The 19,846-nt window shown below is 32.2% G+C and overlaps 7 non-coding genes across 7 annotated transcripts; all 7 read left to right on the forward strand.

Moving 5' to 3' along the window:
- Positions 1-967: 967 nt before the first annotated feature.
- Positions 968-1,039, forward strand: TRNAW-CCA (transfer RNA tryptophan (anticodon CCA)). Its single transcript has one exon. It is a non-coding gene; the product is annotated as a tRNA-Trp (tRNA).
- A 4,201-nt stretch (positions 1,040-5,240) lies between these two features.
- TRNAW-CCA (transfer RNA tryptophan (anticodon CCA)) lies at positions 5,241-5,312 on the forward strand. The gene has a single exon. It is a non-coding gene; the product is annotated as a tRNA-Trp (tRNA).
- Positions 5,313-8,908: 3,596 nt separating this feature from the next.
- Positions 8,909-8,980, forward strand: TRNAW-CCA (transfer RNA tryptophan (anticodon CCA)). Its single transcript has one exon. It is a non-coding gene; the product is annotated as a tRNA-Trp (tRNA).
- Positions 8,981-11,356: 2,376 nt separating this feature from the next.
- On the forward strand, positions 11,357-11,428 carry TRNAW-CCA (transfer RNA tryptophan (anticodon CCA)). The gene has a single exon. It is a non-coding gene; the product is annotated as a tRNA-Trp (tRNA).
- Positions 11,429-14,407: 2,979 nt separating this feature from the next.
- TRNAW-CCA (transfer RNA tryptophan (anticodon CCA)) lies at positions 14,408-14,479 on the forward strand. The gene has a single exon. It is a non-coding gene; the product is annotated as a tRNA-Trp (tRNA).
- A 1,150-nt stretch (positions 14,480-15,629) lies between these two features.
- On the forward strand, positions 15,630-15,701 carry TRNAW-CCA (transfer RNA tryptophan (anticodon CCA)). The gene has a single exon. It is a non-coding gene; the product is annotated as a tRNA-Trp (tRNA).
- A 3,596-nt stretch (positions 15,702-19,297) lies between these two features.
- Positions 19,298-19,369, forward strand: TRNAW-CCA (transfer RNA tryptophan (anticodon CCA)). The gene has a single exon. It is a non-coding gene; the product is annotated as a tRNA-Trp (tRNA).
- Positions 19,370-19,846: the final 477 nt, after the last annotated feature.

The following is a 19,846-nucleotide window of genomic DNA, read 5'->3' on the forward strand; positions in this document are numbered from 1 at the left end:
TATCCAGTTTAGATTAAACTTTACTTGCAGGCCAACTCTAAATGTCTGTAATGTAACAATACATTTAAAAGCAATTAGCTTTTCTGGATCAATTTTGGATCACTGCCATCACTTGTCTTTTTTAGAGGTACATTTAGTACCAATTTGACTTTAAAGATGACTTTTTCCATTCACATGACGTATACTATGAGGCATAAAAACTCTACACTGAAGGAAAAACCAGAATACATATCTTTTTGTTTTGTTACCAAGGATGTAGGCTTGTTTGCTTGACAACTACCTAATTCAAGGTTTAGCATAAGCAGATGAGCTATTTGTAATATAAACCACCAGAAAATCTACTGAATCAGTTTTAATAAGAGGCAACGTTAGCTCATCTGACTCAAGATTAGAAGGTTGCGTGTTCAAATCACGTCAGGGTCGGTTATCATTTTGAAGATAAAATGCTCTATTCTGCCCAAAAATACTATACTAGAAACTAATTACCAAGATTGTTATCTACTTTCAATAATGTGATTATACCTCAAACTGATACCTATATCACTTGCACATAGTCATTAAATACCTCACATTCTTATCAGTTCTCATAATTATTATACAAAAAATATCCAGTTTAGAGAATACGTTACTTGAAGGCCAACTCTAAATGTCTGTAATGTACCAATACATTTAAAAGCAATTAGCTTTTCTGGATCAATTTTGGATCACTACCATCACTTGTCTATTTTAACAATACATTTAGTACCAATTTGATTTTATGGATGACTTTTTCCATTCAAATGACCTATACTGTGATGAACAAAAATTATACACTAAAGGAAAAACCACCAGACATATCTTTTTGTTTTGTTACCGAGGATGTAGGTTTGTTTGCTTGACAACTACCTAATTCAAGGTTTAGTATAAGCAGATGATCTATTTGTAATATAAACCACCAGAAAAATCTACTGAATCAGATTTAACAAGAGACCTCGTGGCGCAACGGTAGCATGTCTGACTCCACATCAGAAGGTTGCGTGTTCAAATCACGTCGGGGTCAGTTGTCTTTTTGAAGATAAAATGCTCTTTTTTGCCAAAAAAATACGATACAAGAAACTAAATACTAAGATTGTTGTCTACTTTCAATAATGTGATTATAGCTCAAACTGATACCTATATCACTAGCACATAGTCATTAAATATCTCACCTTCTTATCAGTTCTCATAATTTTAATACTAAAAATATCTAGTTTAGATTAAACTTTACTTGAAGGCCAACTCTAAATGTCTGTAATGTAACAATACATTTAAAAGCAATTAGCTTTTCTGGATCAATTTTGGATCACTGCCGTCACTTGTCTTTTTTAGAAATACATTTAGTACCAATTTGATTTTAAAGATGACTTTTTCCATTCACATGACGTATACTATGAGGCATAAAAACTCTACACTGAATGAAAAACCAGAATACATATCTTTTTGTTTTGTTACCAGGGATGTAGGCTTGTTTGCTTGACAACTACCTAATTCAAGGTTTAGCATAAGCAGATGAACTATTTGTAATATAAACCACCAGAGAATCTACCGAATCACTTTTAATAAGAGGCAACGGTAGCGCATCTGACTCAAGATTAGAAGGTTGCGTGTCCAAATCACGTAGGGGTCAGATATCATTTTGAAGATAAAATGCTCTTTTCTGCCAAAAAAATACTATACAAGAAACTAAATACTAAGATTGTTGTCTATTTTCAATAATGTGATTACAGCTCAAACTGGTACCTATATCACTAGCACATAGTCATTAAAATATCTCACCTTCTTATCAGTTCTCATAATTATTATACTAAAAATATCCAGTTTAGATTAAACTTTACTTGCAGGCCAACTCTAAATGTCTGTAATGTAACAATACATTTAAAAGCAATTAGCTTTTCTGGATCAATTTTGGATCACTGCCATCACTTGTCTTTTTTAGAGGTACATTTAGTACCAATTTGACTTTAAAGATGACTTTTTCCATTCACATGACGTATACTATGAGGCATAAAAACTCTACACTGAAGGAAAAACCAGAATACATATCTTTTTGTTTTGTTACCAAGGATGTAGGCTTGTTTGCTTGACAACTACCTAATTCAAGGTTTAGCATAAGCAGATGAGCTATTTGTAATATAATCCACCAGAAAATCTACTGAATCAGTTTTAATAAGAGGCAACGTTAGCTCATCTGACTCAAGATTAGAAGGTTGCGTGTTCAAATCACGTCAGGGTCGGTTATCATTTTGAAGATAAAATGCTCTATTCTGCCCAAAAATACTATACTAGAAACTAATTACCAAGATTGTTATCTACTTTCAATAATGTGATTATACCTCAAACTGATACCTATATCACTAGCACATAGTCATTAAATAACTCACAATCTTATCAGTTCTCATAATTATTATACAAAAAATATCCAGTTTAGAGAATACGTTACCTGAAGGCCAACTCTAAATGTCTGTAATGTAACAATACATTTAAAAGCAATTAGCTTTTCTGGATTAATTTTGGATCACTACCATCACTTGTCTATTTTAACAATACATTTAGTACCAATTTGATTTTATGGATGACTTTTTCCATTCAAATGACCTATACTGTGATGAATAAAAATGATACACTAAAGGAAAAACCACCAGACATATCTTTTTGTTTTGTTACCGAGGATGTAGGTTTGTTTGCTTGACAACTACCTAATTCAAGGTTTAGTATAAGCAGATGATCTATTTGTAATATAAACCACCAGAAAAATCTACTGAATCTGATTTAACAAGTGACCTCATGGCGCAACAGTAGCGCGTCTGACTCCAGATCAGAAGGTTGGGTGTTCAAATCACGTCGGGGTCAGTTGTCATTTTGAAGATAAAATGCTCTTTTCTGCCAAAAAAATACTATACAAGAAACTAAATACTAAGATTGTTGTCTACTTTCAATAATGTGATTATAGCTCAAACTGATACCTATATCACTAGCACATAGTCATTAAATATCTCACCTTCTTATCAGTTCTCATAATTATAATACTAAAAATATCCAGTTTAGATTAAACTTTACTTGAAGGCCAACTCTAAATGTCTGTAATGTAACAATACATTTAAAAGCAATTAGCTTTTCTGGATCAATTTTGGATCACTGCCATCACTTGTCTTTTTTAGAGGTACATTTAGTACCAATTTGACTTTAAAGATGACTTTTTCCATTCACATGACGTATACTGTGAGGCATAAAAACTCTACACTGAAGGAAAAACCAGAATACATATCTTTTTGTTTTGTTACCAAGGATGTAGGCTTGTTTGCTTGACAACTACCTAATTCAAGGTTTAGCATAAGCAGATGAGCTATTTGTAATATAAACCACCAGAAAATCTACTGAATCAGTTTTAATAAGAGGCAACGTTAGCTCATCTGACTCAAGATTAGAAGGTTGCGTGTTCAAATCACGTCAGGGTCGGTTATCATTTTGAAGATAAAATGCTCTATTCTGCCCAAAAATACTATACTAGAAACTAATTACCAAGATTGTTATCTACTTTCAATAATGTGATTATACCTCAAACTGATACCTATATCACTAGCACATAGTCATTAAATAACTCACAATCTTATCAGTTCTCATAATTATTATACAAAAAATATCCAGTTTAGAGAATACGTTACCTGAAGGCCAACTCTAAATGTCTGTAATGTAACAATACATTTAAAAGCAATTAGCTTTTCTGGATCAATTTTGGATCACTACCATCACTTGTCTATTTTAACAATACATTTAGTACCAATTTGATTTTATGGATGACTTTTTCCATTCAAATGACCTATACTGTGATGAATAAAAATTATACACTAAAGGAAAAACCACCAGACATATCTTTTTGTTTTGTTACCGAGGATGTAGGTTTGTTTGCTTGACAACTACCTAATTCAAGGTTTAGTATAAGCAGATGATCTATTTGTAATATAAACCACCAGAAAAATCTACTGAATCAGATTTAACAAGTGACCTCGTGGTGCAACGGTAGCGCGTCTGACTCCAGATCACAAGGTTGCGTGTTCAAATCACGTCAGGGTCAGTTGTCATTTTGAAGATAAAATGCTCTTTTCTGCCAAAAAAATACTATACAAGAAACTAAATACTAAGATTGTTGTCTACTTTCAATAATGTGATTATAGCTCAAACTCATACCTATATCACTAGCACATAGTCATTAAATATCTCACCTTCTTATCAGTTCTCATAATTATAATACTAAAAATATCCAGTTTAGATTAAACTTTACTTGAAGGCCAACTCTAAATGTCTGTAATGTAACAATACATTTAAAAGCAATTAGCTTTTCTGGATCAATTTTGGATCACTGCCGTCACTTGTCTTTTTTAGAAATACATTTAGTACCAATTTGATTTTAAAGATGACTTTTTCCATTCACATGACGTATACTATGAGGCATAAAAACTCTACACTGAAGGAAAAACCAGAATACATATCTTTTTGTTTTGTTACCAAGGATGTAGGCTTGTTTGCTTGACAACTACCTAATTCAAGGTTTAGCATAAGCAGATGAACTATTTGTAATATAAACCACCAGAAAATCTACTGAATCAGTTTTAATAAGAGGCAACGTTAGCTCATCTGACTCAAGATTAGAAGGTTGCGTGTTCAAATCACGTCAGGGTCGGTTATCATTTTGAAGATAAAATGCTCTATTCTGCCCAAAAATACTATACTAGAAACTAATTACCAAGATTGTTATCTACTTTCAATAATGTGATTATACCTCAAACTGATACCTATATCACTAGCACATAGTCATTAAATACCTCACATTCTTATCAGTTCTCATAATTATTATACAAAAAATATCCAGTTTAGAGAATACGTTACTTGAAGGCCAACTCTAAATGTCTGTAATGTACCAATACATTTAAAAGCAATTAGCTTTTCTGGATCAATTTTGGATCACTACCATCACTTGTCTATTTTAACAATACATTTAGTACCAATTTGATTTTATGGATGACTTTTTCCATTCAAATGACCTATACTGTGATGAATAAAAATTATACACTAAAGGAAAAACCACCAGACATATCTTTTTGTTTTGTTACCGAGGATGTAGGTTTGTTTGCTTGACAACTACCTAATTCAAGGTTTAGTATAAGCAGATGATCTATTTGTAATATAAACCACCAGAAAAATCTACTGAATCAGATTTAACAAGAGACCTCGTGGCGCAACGGTAGCATGTCTGACTCCACATCAGAAGGTTGCGTGTTCAAATCACGTCGGGGTCAGTTGTCTTTTTGAAGATAAAATGCTCTTTTTTGCCAAAAAAATACTATACAAGAAACTAAATACTAAGATTGTTGTCTACTTTCAATAATGTGATTATAGCTCAAACTGATACCTATATCACTAGCACATAGTCATTAAATATCTCACCTTCTTATCAGTTCTCATAATTTTAATACTAAAAATATCTAGTTTAGATTAAACTTTACTTGAAGGCCAACTCTAAATGTCTGTAATGTAACAATACATTTAAAAGCAATTAGCTTTTCTGGATCAATTTTGGATCACTGCCGTCACTTGTCTTTTTTAGAAATACATTTAGTACCAATTTGATTTTAAAGATGACTTTTTCCATTCACATGACGTATACTATGAGGCATAAAAACTCTACACTGAATGAAAAACCAGAATACATATCTTTTTGTTTTGTTACCAGGGATGTAGGCTTGTTTGCTTGACAACTACCTAATTCAAGGTTTAGCATAAGCAGATGAACTATTTGTAAAATAAACCACCAGAGAATCTACCGAATCACTTTTAATAAGAGGCAACGGTAGCGCATCTGACTCAAGATTAGAAGGTTGCGTGTCCAAATCACGTAGGCGTCAGATATCATTTTGAAGATAAAATGCTCTTTTCTGCCAAAAAAATACTATACAAGAAACTAAATACTAAGATTGTTGTCTATTTTCAATAATGTGATTACAGCTCAAACTGGTACCTATATCACTAGCACATAGTCATTAAAATATCTCACCTTCTTATCAGTTCTCATAATTATTATACTAAAAATATCCAGTTTAGATTAAACTTTACTTGCAGGCCAACTCTAAATGTCTGTAATGTAACAATACATTTAAAAGCAATTAGCTTTTCTGGATCAATTTTGGATCACTGCCATCACTTGTCTTTTTTAGAGGTACATTTAGTACCAATTTGACTTTAAAGATGACTTTTTCCATTCACATGACGTATACTATGAGGCATAAAAACTCTACACTGAAGGAAAAACCAGAATACATATCTTTTTGTTTTGTTACCAAGGATGTAGGCTTGTTTGCTTGACAACTACCTAATTCAAGGTTTAGCATAAGCAGATGAGCTATTTGTAATATAATCCACCAGAAAATCTACTGAATCAGTTTTAATAAGAGGCAACGTTAGCTCATCTGACTCAAGATTAGAAGGTTGCGTGTTCAAATCACGTCAGGGTCGGTTATCATTTTGAAGATAAAATGCTCTATTCTGCCCAAAAATACTATACTAGAAACTAATTACCAAGATTGTTATCTACTTTCAATAATGTGATTATACCTCAAACTGATACCTATATCACTAGCACATAGTCATTAAATAACTCACAATCTTATCAGTTCTCATAATTATTATACAAAAAATATCCAGTTTAGAGAATACGTTACCTGAAGGCCAACTCTAAATGTCTGTAATGTAACAATACATTTAAAAGCAATTAGCTTTTCTGGATTAATTTTGGATCACTACCATCACTTGTCTATTTTAACAATACATTTAGTACCAATTTGATTTTATGGATGACTTTTTCCATTCAAATGACCTATACTGTGATGAATAAAAATGATACACTAAAGGAAAAACCACCAGACATATCTTTTTGTTTTGTTACCGAGGATGTAGGTTTGTTTGCTTGACAACTACCTAATTCAAGGTTTAGTATAAGCAGATGATCTATTTGTAATATAAACCACCAGAAAAATCTACTGAATCTGATTTAACAAGTGACCTCATGGCGCAACAGTAGCGCGTCTGACTCCAGATCAGAAGGTTGGGTGTTCAAATCACGTCGGGGTCAGTTGTCATTTTGAAGATAAAATGCTCTTTTCTGCCAAAAAAATACTATACAAGAAACTAAATACTAAGATTGTTGTCTACTTTCAATAATGTGATTATAGCTCAAACTGATACCTATATCACTAGCACATAGTCATTAAATATCTCACCTTCTTATCAGTTCTCATAATTATAATACTAAAAATATCCAGTTTAGATTAAACTTTACTTGAAGGCCAACTCTAAATGTCTGTAATGTAACAATACATTTAAAAGCAATTAGCTTTTCTGGATTAATTTTGGATCACTACCATCACTTGTCTATTTTAACAATACATTTAGTACCAATTTGATTTTATGGATGACTTTTTCCATTCAAATGACCTATACTGTGATGAATAAAAATGATACACTAAAGGAAAAACCACCAGACATATCTTTTTGTTTTGTTACCGAGGATGTAGGTTTGTTTGCTTGACAACTACCTAATTCAAGGTTTAGTATAAGCAGATGATCTATTTGTAATATAAACCACCAGAAAAATCTACTGAATCTGATTTAACAAGTGACCTCATGGCGCAACAGTAGCGCGTCTGACTCCAGATCAGAAGGTTGGGTGTTCAAATCACGTCGGGGTCAGTTGTCATTTTGAAGATAAAATGCTCTTTTCTGCCAAAAAAATACTATACAAGAAACTAAATACTAAGATTGTTGTCTACTTTCAATAATGTGATTATAGCTCAAACTGATACCTATATCACTAGCACATAGTCATTAAATATCTCACCTTCTTATCAGTTCTCATAATTATAATACTAAAAATATCCAGTTTAGATTAAACTTTACTTGAAGGCCAACTCTAAATGTCTGTAATGTAACAATACATTTAAAAGCAATTAGCTTTTCTGGATCAATTTTGGATCACTGCCATCACTTGTCTTTTTTAGAGGTACATTTAGTACCAATTTGACTTTAAAGATGACTTTTTCCATTCACATGACGTATACTGTGAGGCATAAAAACTCTACACTGAAGGAAAAACCAGAATACATATCTTTTTGTTTTGTTACCAAGGATGTAGGCTTGTTTGCTTGACAACTACCTAATTCAAGGTTTAGCATAAGCAGATGAGCTATTTGTAATATAAACCACCAGAAAATCTACTGAATCAGTTTTAATAAGAGGCAACGTTAGCTCATCTGACTCAAGATTAGAAGGTTGCGTGTTCAAATCACGTCAGGGTCGGTTATCATTTTGAAGATAAAATGCTCTATTCTGCCCAAAAATACTATACTAGAAACTAATTACCAAGATTGTTATCTACTTTCAATAATGTGATTATACCTCAAACTGATACCTATATCACTAGCACATAGTCATTAAATAACTCACAATCTTATCAGTTCTCATAATTATTATACAAAAAATATCCAGTTTAGAGAATACGTTACCTGAAGGCCAACTCTAAATGTCTGTAATGTAACAATACATTTAAAAGCAATTAGCTTTTCTGGATCAATTTTGGATCACTACCATCACTTGTCTATTTTAACAATACATTTAGTACCAATTTGATTTTATGGATGACTTTTTCCATTCAAATGACCTATACTGTGATGAATAAAAATGATACACTAAAGGAAAAACCACCAGACATATCTTTTTGTTTTGTTACCGAGGATGTAGGTTTGTTTGCTTGACAACTACCTAATTCAAGGTTTAGTATAAGCAGATGATCTATTTGTAATATAAACCACCAGAAAAATCTACTGAATCAGATTTAACAAGTGACCTCGTGGCGCAACGGTAGCGCGTCTGACTCCAGATCACAAGGTTGCGTGTTCAAATCACGTCAGGGTCAGTTGTCATTTTGAAGATAAAATGCTCTTTTCTGCCAAAAAAATACTATACAAGAAACTAAATACTAAGATTGTTGTCTACTTTCAATAATGTGATTATAGCTCAAACTCATACCTATATCACTAGCACATAGTCATTAAATATCTCACCTTCTTATCAGTTCTCATAATTATAATACTAAAAATATCCAGTTTAGATTAAACTTTACTTGAAGGCCAACTCTAAATGTCTGTAATGTAACAATACATTTAAAAGCAATTAGCTTTTCTGGATCAATTTTGGATCACTGCCGTCACTTGTCTTTTTTAGAAATACATTTAGTACCAATTTGATTTTAAAGATGACTTTTTCCATTCACATGACGTATACTATGAGGCATAAAAACTCTACACTGAAGGAAAAACCAGAATACATATCTTTTTGTTTTGTTACCAAGGATGTAGGCTTGTTTGCTTGACAACTACCTAATTCAAGGTTTAGCATAAGCAGATGAACTATTTGTAATATAAACCACCAGAAAATCTACTGAATCAGTTTTAATAAGAGGCAACGTTAGCTCATCTGACTCAAGATTAGAAGGTTGCGTGTTCAAATCACGTCAGGGTCGGTTATCATTTTGAAGATAAAATGCTCTATTCTGCCCAAAAATACTATACTAGAAACTAATTACCAAGATTGTTATCTACTTTCAATAATGTGATTATAGCTCAAACTCATACCTATATCACTAGCACATAGTCATTAAATATCTCACCTTCTTATCAGTTCTCATAATTATAATACTAAAAATATCCAGTTTAGATTAAACTTTACTTGAAGGCCAACTCTAAATGTCTGTAATGTAGCAATACATTTAAAAGCAATTAGCTTTTCTGGATCAATTTTGGATCACTACCATCACTTGTCTATTTTAACAATACATTTAGTACCAATTTGATTTTATGGATGACTTTTTCCATTCAAATGACCTATACTGTGATGAATAAAAATTATACACTAAAGGAAAAACCACCAGACATATCTTTTTGTTTTGTTACCGAGGATGTAGGTTTGTTTGCTTGACAACTACCTAATTCAAGGTTTAGAATAAACAGATGATCTATTTGTAATATAAACCACCAGAAAAATCTACTGAATCAGATTTAACAAGAGACCTCGTGGCCCAACGGTAGCGCGTTTGACTCCAGATCAGAAGGTTGCGTGTTCAAATCAGTGACAACGGGTCAGTTGTCATTTTGAAGATAAAATGCTCTTTTCTGCCAAAAAAATACTATACAAGAAACTAAATACTAAGATTGTTGTCTATTTTCAATAATGTGATTACAGCTCAAACTGGTACCTATATCACTAGCACATAGTCATTAAAATATCTCACCTTCTTATCAGTTCTCATAATTATAATACTAAAAATATCCAGTTTAGATTAAACTTTACTTGCAGGCCAACTCTAAATGTCTGTAATGTAACAATACATTTAAAAGCAATTAGCTTTTCTGGATCAATTTTGGATCACTGCCATCACTTGTCTTTTTTAGAGGTACATTTAGTACCAATTTGACTTTAAAGATGACTTTTTCCATTCACATGACGTATACTATGAGGCATAAAAACTCTACACTGAAGGAAAAACCAGAATACATATCTTTTTGTTTTGTTACCAAGGATGTAGGCTTGTTTGCTTGACAACTACCTAATTCAAGGTTTAGCATAAGCAGATGAGCTATTTGTAATATAAACCACCAGAAAATCTACTGAATCAGTTTTAATAAGAGGCAACGTTAGCTCATCTGACTCAAGATTAGAAGGTTGCGTGTTCAAATCACGTCAGGGTCGGTTATCATTTTGAAGATAAAATGCTCTATTCTGCCCAAAAATACTATACTAGAAACTAATTACCAAGATTGTTATCTACTTTCAATAATGTGATTATACCTCAAACTGATACCTATATCACTTGCACATAGTCATTAAATACCTCACATTCTTATCAGTTCTCATAATTATTATACAAAAAATATCCAGTTTAGAGAATACGTTACTTGAAGGCCAACTCTAAATGTCTGTAATGTACCAATACATTTAAAAGCAATTAGCTTTTCTGGATCAATTTTGGATCACTACCATCACTTGTCTATTTTAACAATACATTTAGTACCAATTTGATTTTATGGATGACTTTTTCCATTCAAATGACCTATACTGTGATGAACAAAAATTATACACTAAAGGAAAAACCACCAGACATATCTTTTTGTTTTGTTACCGAGGATGTAGGTTTGTTTGCTTGACAACTACCTAATTCAAGGTTTAGTATAAGCAGATGATCTATTTGTAATATAAACCACCAGAAAAATCTACTGAATCAGATTTAACAAGAGACCTCGTGGCGCAACGGTAGCATGTCTGACTCCACATCAGAAGGTTGCGTGTTCAAATCACGTCGGGGTCAGTTGTCTTTTTGAAGATAAAATGCTCTTTTTTGCCAAAAAAATACGATACAAGAAACTAAATACTAAGATTGTTGTCTACTTTCAATAATGTGATTATAGCTCAAACTGATACCTATATCACTAGCACATAGTCATTAAATATCTCACCTTCTTATCAGTTCTCATAATTTTAATACTAAAAATATCTAGTTTAGATTAAACTTTACTTGAAGGCCAACTCTAAATGTCTGTAATGTAACAATACATTTAAAAGCAATTAGCTTTTCTGGATCAATTTTGGATCACTGCCGTCACTTGTCTTTTTTAGAAATACATTTAGTACCAATTTGATTTTAAAGATGACTTTTTCCATTCACATGACGTATACTATGAGGCATAAAAACTCTACACTGAATGAAAAACCAGAATACATATCTTTTTGTTTTGTTACCAGGGATGTAGGCTTGTTTGCTTGACAACTACCTAATTCAAGGTTTAGCATAAGCAGATGAACTATTTGTAATATAAACCACCAGAGAATCTACCGAATCACTTTTAATAAGAGGCAACGGTAGCGCATCTGACTCAAGATTAGAAGGTTGCGTGTCCAAATCACGTAGGGGTCAGATATCATTTTGAAGATAAAATGCTCTTTTCTGCCAAAAAAATACTATACAAGAAACTAAATACTAAGATTGTTGTCTATTTTCAATAATGTGATTACAGCTCAAACTGGTACCTATATCACTAGCACATAGTCATTAAAATATCTCACCTTCTTATCAGTTCTCATAATTATTATACTAAAAATATCCAGTTTAGATTAAACTTTACTTGCAGGCCAACTCTAAATGTCTGTAATGTAACAATACATTTAAAAGCAATTAGCTTTTCTGGATCAATTTTGGATCACTGCCATCACTTGTCTTTTTTAGAGGTACATTAAGTACCAATTTGACTTTAAAGATGACTTTTTCCATTCACATGACGTATACTATGAGGCATAAAAACTCTACACTGAAGGAAAAACCAGAATACATATCTTTTTGTTTTGTTACCAAGGATGTAGGCTTGTTTGCTTGACAACTACCTAATTCAAGGTTTAGCATAAGCAGATGAGCTATTTGTAATATAATCCACCAGAAAATCTACTGAATCAGTTTTAATAAGAGGCAACGTTAGCTCATCTGACTCAAGATTAGAAGGTTGCGTGTTCAAATCACGTCAGGGTCGGTTATCATTTTGAAGATAAAATGCTCTATTCTGCCCAAAAATACTATACTAGAAACTAATTACCAAGATTGTTATCTACTTTCAATAATGTGATTATACCTCAAACTGATACCTATATCACTAGCACATAGTCATTAAATAACTCACAATCTTATCAGTTCTCATAATTATTATACAAAAAATATCCAGTTTAGAGAATACGTTACCTGAAGGCCAACTCTAAATGTCTGTAATGTAACAATACATTTAAAAGCAATTAGCTTTTCTGGATTAATTTTGGATCACTACCATCACTTGTCTATTTTAACAATACATTTAGTACCAATTTGATTTTATGGATGACTTTTTCCATTCAAATGACCTATACTGTGATGAATAAAAATGATACACTAAAGGAAAAACCACCAGACATATCTTTTTGTTTTGTTACCGAGGATGTAGGTTTGTTTGCTTGACAACTACCTAATTCAAGGTTTAGTATAAGCAGATGATCTATTTGTAATATAAACCACCAGAAAAATCTACTGAATCTGATTTAACAAGTGACCTCATGGCGCAACAGTAGCGCGTCTGACTCCAGATCAGAAGGTTGGGTGTTCAAATCACGTCGGGGTCAGTTGTCATTTTGAAGATAAAATGCTCTTTTCTGCCAAAAAAATACTATACAAGAAACTAAATACTAAGATTGTTGTCTACTTTCAATAATGTGATTATAGCTCAAACTGATACCTATATCACTAGCACATAGTCATTAAATATCTCACCTTCTTATCAGTTCTCATAATTATAATACTAAAAATATCCAGTTTAGATTAAACTTTACTTGAAGGCCAACTCTAAATGTCTGTAATGTAACAATACATTTAAAAGCAATTAGCTTTTCTGGATCAATTTTGGATCACTGCCATCACTTGTCTTTTTTAGAGGTACATTTAGTACCAATTTGACTTTAAAGATGACTTTTTCCATTCACATGACGTATACTGTGAGGCATAAAAACTCTACACTGAAGGAAAAACCAGAATACATATCTTTTTGTTTTGTTACCAAGGATGTAGGCTTGTTTGCTTGACAACTACCTAATTCAAGGTTTAGCATAAGCAGATGAGCTATTTGTAATATAAACCACCAGAAAATCTACTGAATCAGTTTTAATAAGAGGCAACGTTAGCTCATCTGACTCAAGATTAGAAGGTTGCGTGTTCAAATCACGTCAGGGTCGGTTATCATTTTGAAGATAAAATGCTCTATTCTGCCCAAAAATACTATACTAGAAACTAATTACCAAGATTGTTATCTACTTTCAATAATGTGATTATACCTCAAACTGATACCTATATCACTAGCACATAGTCATTAAATAACTCACAATCTTATCAGTTCTCATAATTATTATACAAAAAATATCCAGTTTAGAGAATACGTTACCTGAAGGCCAACTCTAAATGTCTGTAATGTAACAATACATTTAAAAGCAATTAGCTTTTCTGGATCAATTTTGGATCACTACCATCACTTGTCTATTTTAACAATACATTTAGTACCAATTTGATTTTATGGATGACTTTTTCCATTCAAATGACCTATACTGTGATGAATAAAAATTATACACTAAAGGAAAAACCACCAGACATATCTTTTTGTTTTGTTACCGAGGATGTAGGTTTGTTTGCTTGACAACTACCTAATTCAAGGTTTAGTATAAGCAGATGATCTATTTGTAATATAAACCACCAGAAAAATCTACTGAATCAGATTTAACAAGTGACCTCGTGGCGCAACGGTAGCGCGTCTGACTCCAGATCACAAGGTTGCGTGTTCAAATCACGTCAGGGTCAGTTGTCATTTTGAAGATAAAATGCTCTTTTCTGCCAAAAAAATACTATACAAGAAACTAAATACTAAGATTGTTGTCTACTTTCAATAATGTGATTATAGCTCAAACTCATACCTATATCACTAGCACATAGTCATTAAATATCTCACCTTCTTATCAGTTCTCATAATTATAATACTAAAAATATCCAGTTTAGATTAAACTTTACTTGAAGGCCAACTCTAAATGTCTGTAATGTAACAATACATTTAAAAGCAATTAGCTTTTCTGGATCAATTTTGGATCACTGCCGTCACTTGTCTTTTTTAGAAATACATTTAGTACCAATTTGATTTTAAAGATGACTTTTTCCATTCACATGACGTATACTATGAGGCATAAAAACTCTACACTGAAGGAAAAACCAGAATACATATCTTTTTGTTTTGTTACCAAGGATGTAGGCTTGTTTGCTTGACAACTACCTAATTCAAGGTTTAGCATAAGCAGATGAACTATTTGTAATATAAACCACCAGAAAATCTACTGAATCAGTTTTAATAAGAGGCAACGTTAGCTCATCTGACTCAAGATTAGAAGGTTGCGTGTTCAAATCACGTCAGGGTCGGTTATCATTTTGAAGATAAAATGCTCTATTCTGCCCAAAAATACTATACTAGAAACTAATTACCAAGATTGTTATCTACTTTCAATAATGTGATTATACCTCAAACTGATACCTATATCACTAGCACATAGTCATTAAATACCTCACATTCTTATCAGTTCTCATAATTATTATACAAAAAATATCCAGTTTAGAGAATACGTTACTTGAAGGCCAACTCTAAATGTCTGTAATGTACCAATACATTTAAAAGCAATTAGCTTTTCTGGATCAATTTTGGATCACTACCATCACTTGTCTATTTTAACAATACATTTAGTACCAATTTGATTTTATGGATGACTTTTTCCATTCAAATGACCTATACTGTGATGAATAAAAATTATACACTAAAGGAAAAACCACCAGACATATCTTTTTGTTTTGTTACCGAGGATGTAGGTTTGTTTGCTTGACAACTACCTAATTCAAGGTTTAGTATAAGCAGATGATCTATTTGTAATATAAACCACCAGAAAAATCTACTGAATCAGATTTAACAAGAGACCTCGTGGCGCAACGGTAGCATGTCTGACTCCACATCAGAAGGTTGCGTGTTCAAATCACGTCGGGGTCAGTTGTCTTTTTGAAGATAAAATGCTCTTTTTTGCCAAAAAAATACTATACAAGAAACTAAATACTAAGATTGTTGTCTACTTTCAATAATGTGATTATAGCTCAAACTGATACCTATATCACTAGCACATAGTCATTAAATATCTCACCTTCTTATCAGTTCTCATAATTTTAATACTAAAAATATCTAGTTTAGATTAAACTTTACTTGAAGGCCAACTCTAAATGTCTGTAATGTAACAATACATTTAAAAGCAATTAGCTTTTCTGGATCAATTTTGGATCACTGCCGTCACTTGTCTTTTTTAGAAATACATTTAGTACCAATTTGATTTTAAAGATGACTTTTTCCATTCACATGACGTATACTATGAGGCATAAAAACTCTACACTGAATGAAAAACCAGAATACATATCTTTTTGTTTTGTTACCAGGGATGTAGGCTTGTTTGCTTGACAACTACCTAATTCAAGGTTTAGCATAAGCAGATGAACTATTTGTAAAATAAACCACCAGAGAATCTACCGAATCACTTTTAATAAGAGGCAACGGTAGCGCATCTGACTCAAGATTAGAAGGTTGCGTGTCCAAATCACGTAGGCGTCAGATATCATTTTGAAGATAAAATGCTCTTTTCTGCCAAAAAAATACTATACAAGAAACTAAATACTAAGATTGTTGTCTATTTTCAATAATGTGATTACAGCTCAAACTGGTACCTATATCACTAGCACATAGTCATTAAAATATCTCACCTTCTTATCAGTTCTCATAATTATTATACTAAAAATATCCAGTTTAGATTAAACTTTACTTGCAGGCCAACTCTAAATGTCTGTAATGTAACAATACATTTAAAAGCAATTAGCTTTTCTGGATCAATTTTGGATCACTGCCATCACTTGTCTTTTTTAGAGGTACATTTAGTACCAATTTGACTTTAAAGATGACTTTTTCCATTCACATGACGTATACTATGAGGCATAAAAACTCTACACTGAAGGAAAAACCAGAATACATATCTTTTTGTTTTGTTACCAAGGATGTAGGCTTGTTTGCTTGACAACTACCTAATTCAAGGTTTAGCATAAGCAGATGAGCTATTTGTAATATAATCCACCAGAAAATCTACTGAATCAGTTTTAATAAGAGGCAACGTTAGCTCATCTGACTCAAGATTAGAAGGTTGCGTGTTCAAATCACGTCAGGGTCGGTTATCATTTTGAAGATAAAATGCTCTATTCTGCCCAAAAATACTATACTAGAAACTAATTACCAAGATTGTTATCTACTTTCAATAATGTGATTATACCTCAAACTGATACCTATATCACTAGCACATAGTCATTAAATAACTCACAATCTTATCAGTTCTCATAATTATTATACAAAAAATATCCAGTTTAGAGAATACGTTACCTGAAGGCCAACTCTAAATGTCTGTAATGTAACAATACATTTAAAAGCAATTAGCTTTTCTGGATTAATTTTGGATCACTACCATCACTTGTCTATTTTAACAATACATTTAGTACCAATTTGATTTTATGGATGACTTTTTCCATTCAAATGACCTATACTGTGATGAATAAAAATGATACACTAAAGGAAAAACCACCAGACATATCTTTTTGTTTTGTTACCGAGGATGTAGGTTTGTTTGCTTGACAACTACCTAATTCAAGGTTTAGTATAAGCAGATGATCTATTTGTAATATAAACCACCAGAAAAATCTACTGAATCTGATTTAACAAGTGACCTCATGGCGCAACAGTAGCGCGTCTGACTCCAGATCAGAAGGTTGGGTGTTCAAATCACGTCGGGGTCAGTTGTCATTTTGAAGATAAAATGCTCTTTTCTGCCAAAAAAATACTATACAAGAAACTAAATACTAAGATTGTTGTCTACTTTCAATAATGTGATTATAGCTCAAACTGATACCTATATCACTAGCACATAGTCATTAAATATCTCACCTTCTTATCAGTTCTCATAATTATAATACTAAAAATATCCAGTTTAGATTAAACTTTACTTGAAGGCCAACTCTAAATGTCTGTAATGTAACAATACATTTAAAAGCAATTAGCTTTTCTGGATTAATTTTGGATCACTACCATCACTTGTCTATTTTAACAATACATTTAGTACCAATTTGATTTTATGGATGACTTTTTCCATTCAAATGACCTATACTGTGATGAATAAAAATGATACACTAAAGGAAAAACCACCAGACATATCTTTTTGTTTTGTTACCGAGGATGTAGGTTTGTTTGCTTGACAACTACCTAATTCAAGGTTTAGTATAAGCAGATGATCTATTTGTAATATAAACCACCAGAAAAATCTACTGAATCTGATTTAACAAGTGACCTCATGGCGCAACAGTAGCGCGTCTGACTCCAGATCAGAAGGTTGGGTGTTCAAATCACGTCGGGGTCAGTTGTCATTTTGAAGATAAAATGCTCTTTTCTGCCAAAAAAATACTATACAAGAAACTAAATACTAAGATTGTTGTCTACTTTCAATAATGTGATTATAGCTCAAACTGATACCTATATCACTAGCACATAGTCATTAAATATCTCACCTTCTTATCAGTTCTCATAATTATAATACTAAAAATATCCAGTTTAGATTAAACTTTACTTGAAGGCCAACTCTAAATGTCTGTAATGTAACAATACATTTAAAAGCAATTAGCTTTTCTGGATCAATTTTGGATCACTGCCATCACTTGTCTTTTTTAGAGGTACATTTAGTACCAATTTGACTTTAAAGATGACTTTTTCCATTCACATGACGTATACTGTGAGGCATAAAAACTCTACACTGAAGGAAAAACCAGAATACATATCTTTTTGTTTTGTTACCAAGGATGTAGGCTTGTTTGCTTGACAACTACCTAATTCAAGGTTTAGCATAAGCAGATGAGCTATTTGTAATATAAACCACCAGAAAATCTACTGAATCAGTTTTAATAAGAGGCAACGTTAGCTCATCTGACTCAAGATTAGAAGGTTGCGTGTTCAAATCACGTCAGGGTCGGTTATCATTTTGAAGATAAAATGCTCTATTCTGCCCAAAAATACTATACTAGAAACTAATTACCAAGATTGTTATCTACTTTCAATAATGTGATTATACCTCAAACTGATACCTATATCACTAGCACATAGTCATTAAATAACTCACAATCTTATCAGTTCTCATAATTATTATACAAAAAATATCCAGTTTAGAGAATACGTTACCTGAAGGCCAACTCTAAATGTCTGTAATGTAACAATACATTTAAAAGCAATTAGCTTTTCTGGATCAATTTTGGATCACTACCATCACTTGTCTATTTTAACAATACATTTAGTACCAATTTGATTTTATGGATGACTTTTTCCATTCAAATGACCTATACTGTGATGAATAAAAATTATACACTAAAGGAAAAACCACCAGACATATCTTTTTGTTTTGTTACCGAGGATGTAGGTTTGTTTGCTTGACAACTACCTAATTCAAGGTTTAGTATAAGCAGATGATCTATTTGTAATATAAACCACCAGAAAAATCTACTGAATCAGATTTAACAAGTGACCTCGTGGCGCAACGGTAGCGCGTCTGACTCCAGATCACAAGGTTGCGTGTTCAAATCACGTCAGGGTCAGTTGTCATTTTGAAGATAAAATGCTCTTTTCTGCCAAAAAAATACTATACAAGAAACTAAATACTAAGATTGTTGTCTACTTTCAATAATGTGATTATAGCTCAAACTCATACCTATATCACTAGCACATAGTCATTAAATATCTCACCTTCTTATCAGTTCTCATAATTATAATACTAAAAATATCCAGTTTAGATTAAACTTTACTTGAAGGCCAACTCTAAATGTCTGTAATGTAACAATACATTTAAAAGCAATTAGCTTTTCTGGATCAATTTTGGATCACTGCCGTCACTTGTCTTTTTTAGAAATACATTTAGTACCAATTTGATTTTAAAGATGACTTTTTCCATTCACATGACGTATACTATGAGGCATAAAAACTCTACACTGAAGGAAAAACCAGAATACATATCTTTTTGTTTTGTTACCAAGGATGTAGGCTTGTTTGCTTGACAACTACCTAATTCAAGGTTT

This window comes from Taudactylus pleione, unplaced genomic scaffold (genome assembly GCF_031769625.1).
Source record: "Taudactylus pleione unplaced genomic scaffold, aTauple2 ptg000393l, whole genome shotgun sequence".
Taxonomy (NCBI): Eukaryota; Metazoa; Chordata; class Amphibia; order Anura; family Myobatrachidae; genus Taudactylus; species Taudactylus pleione.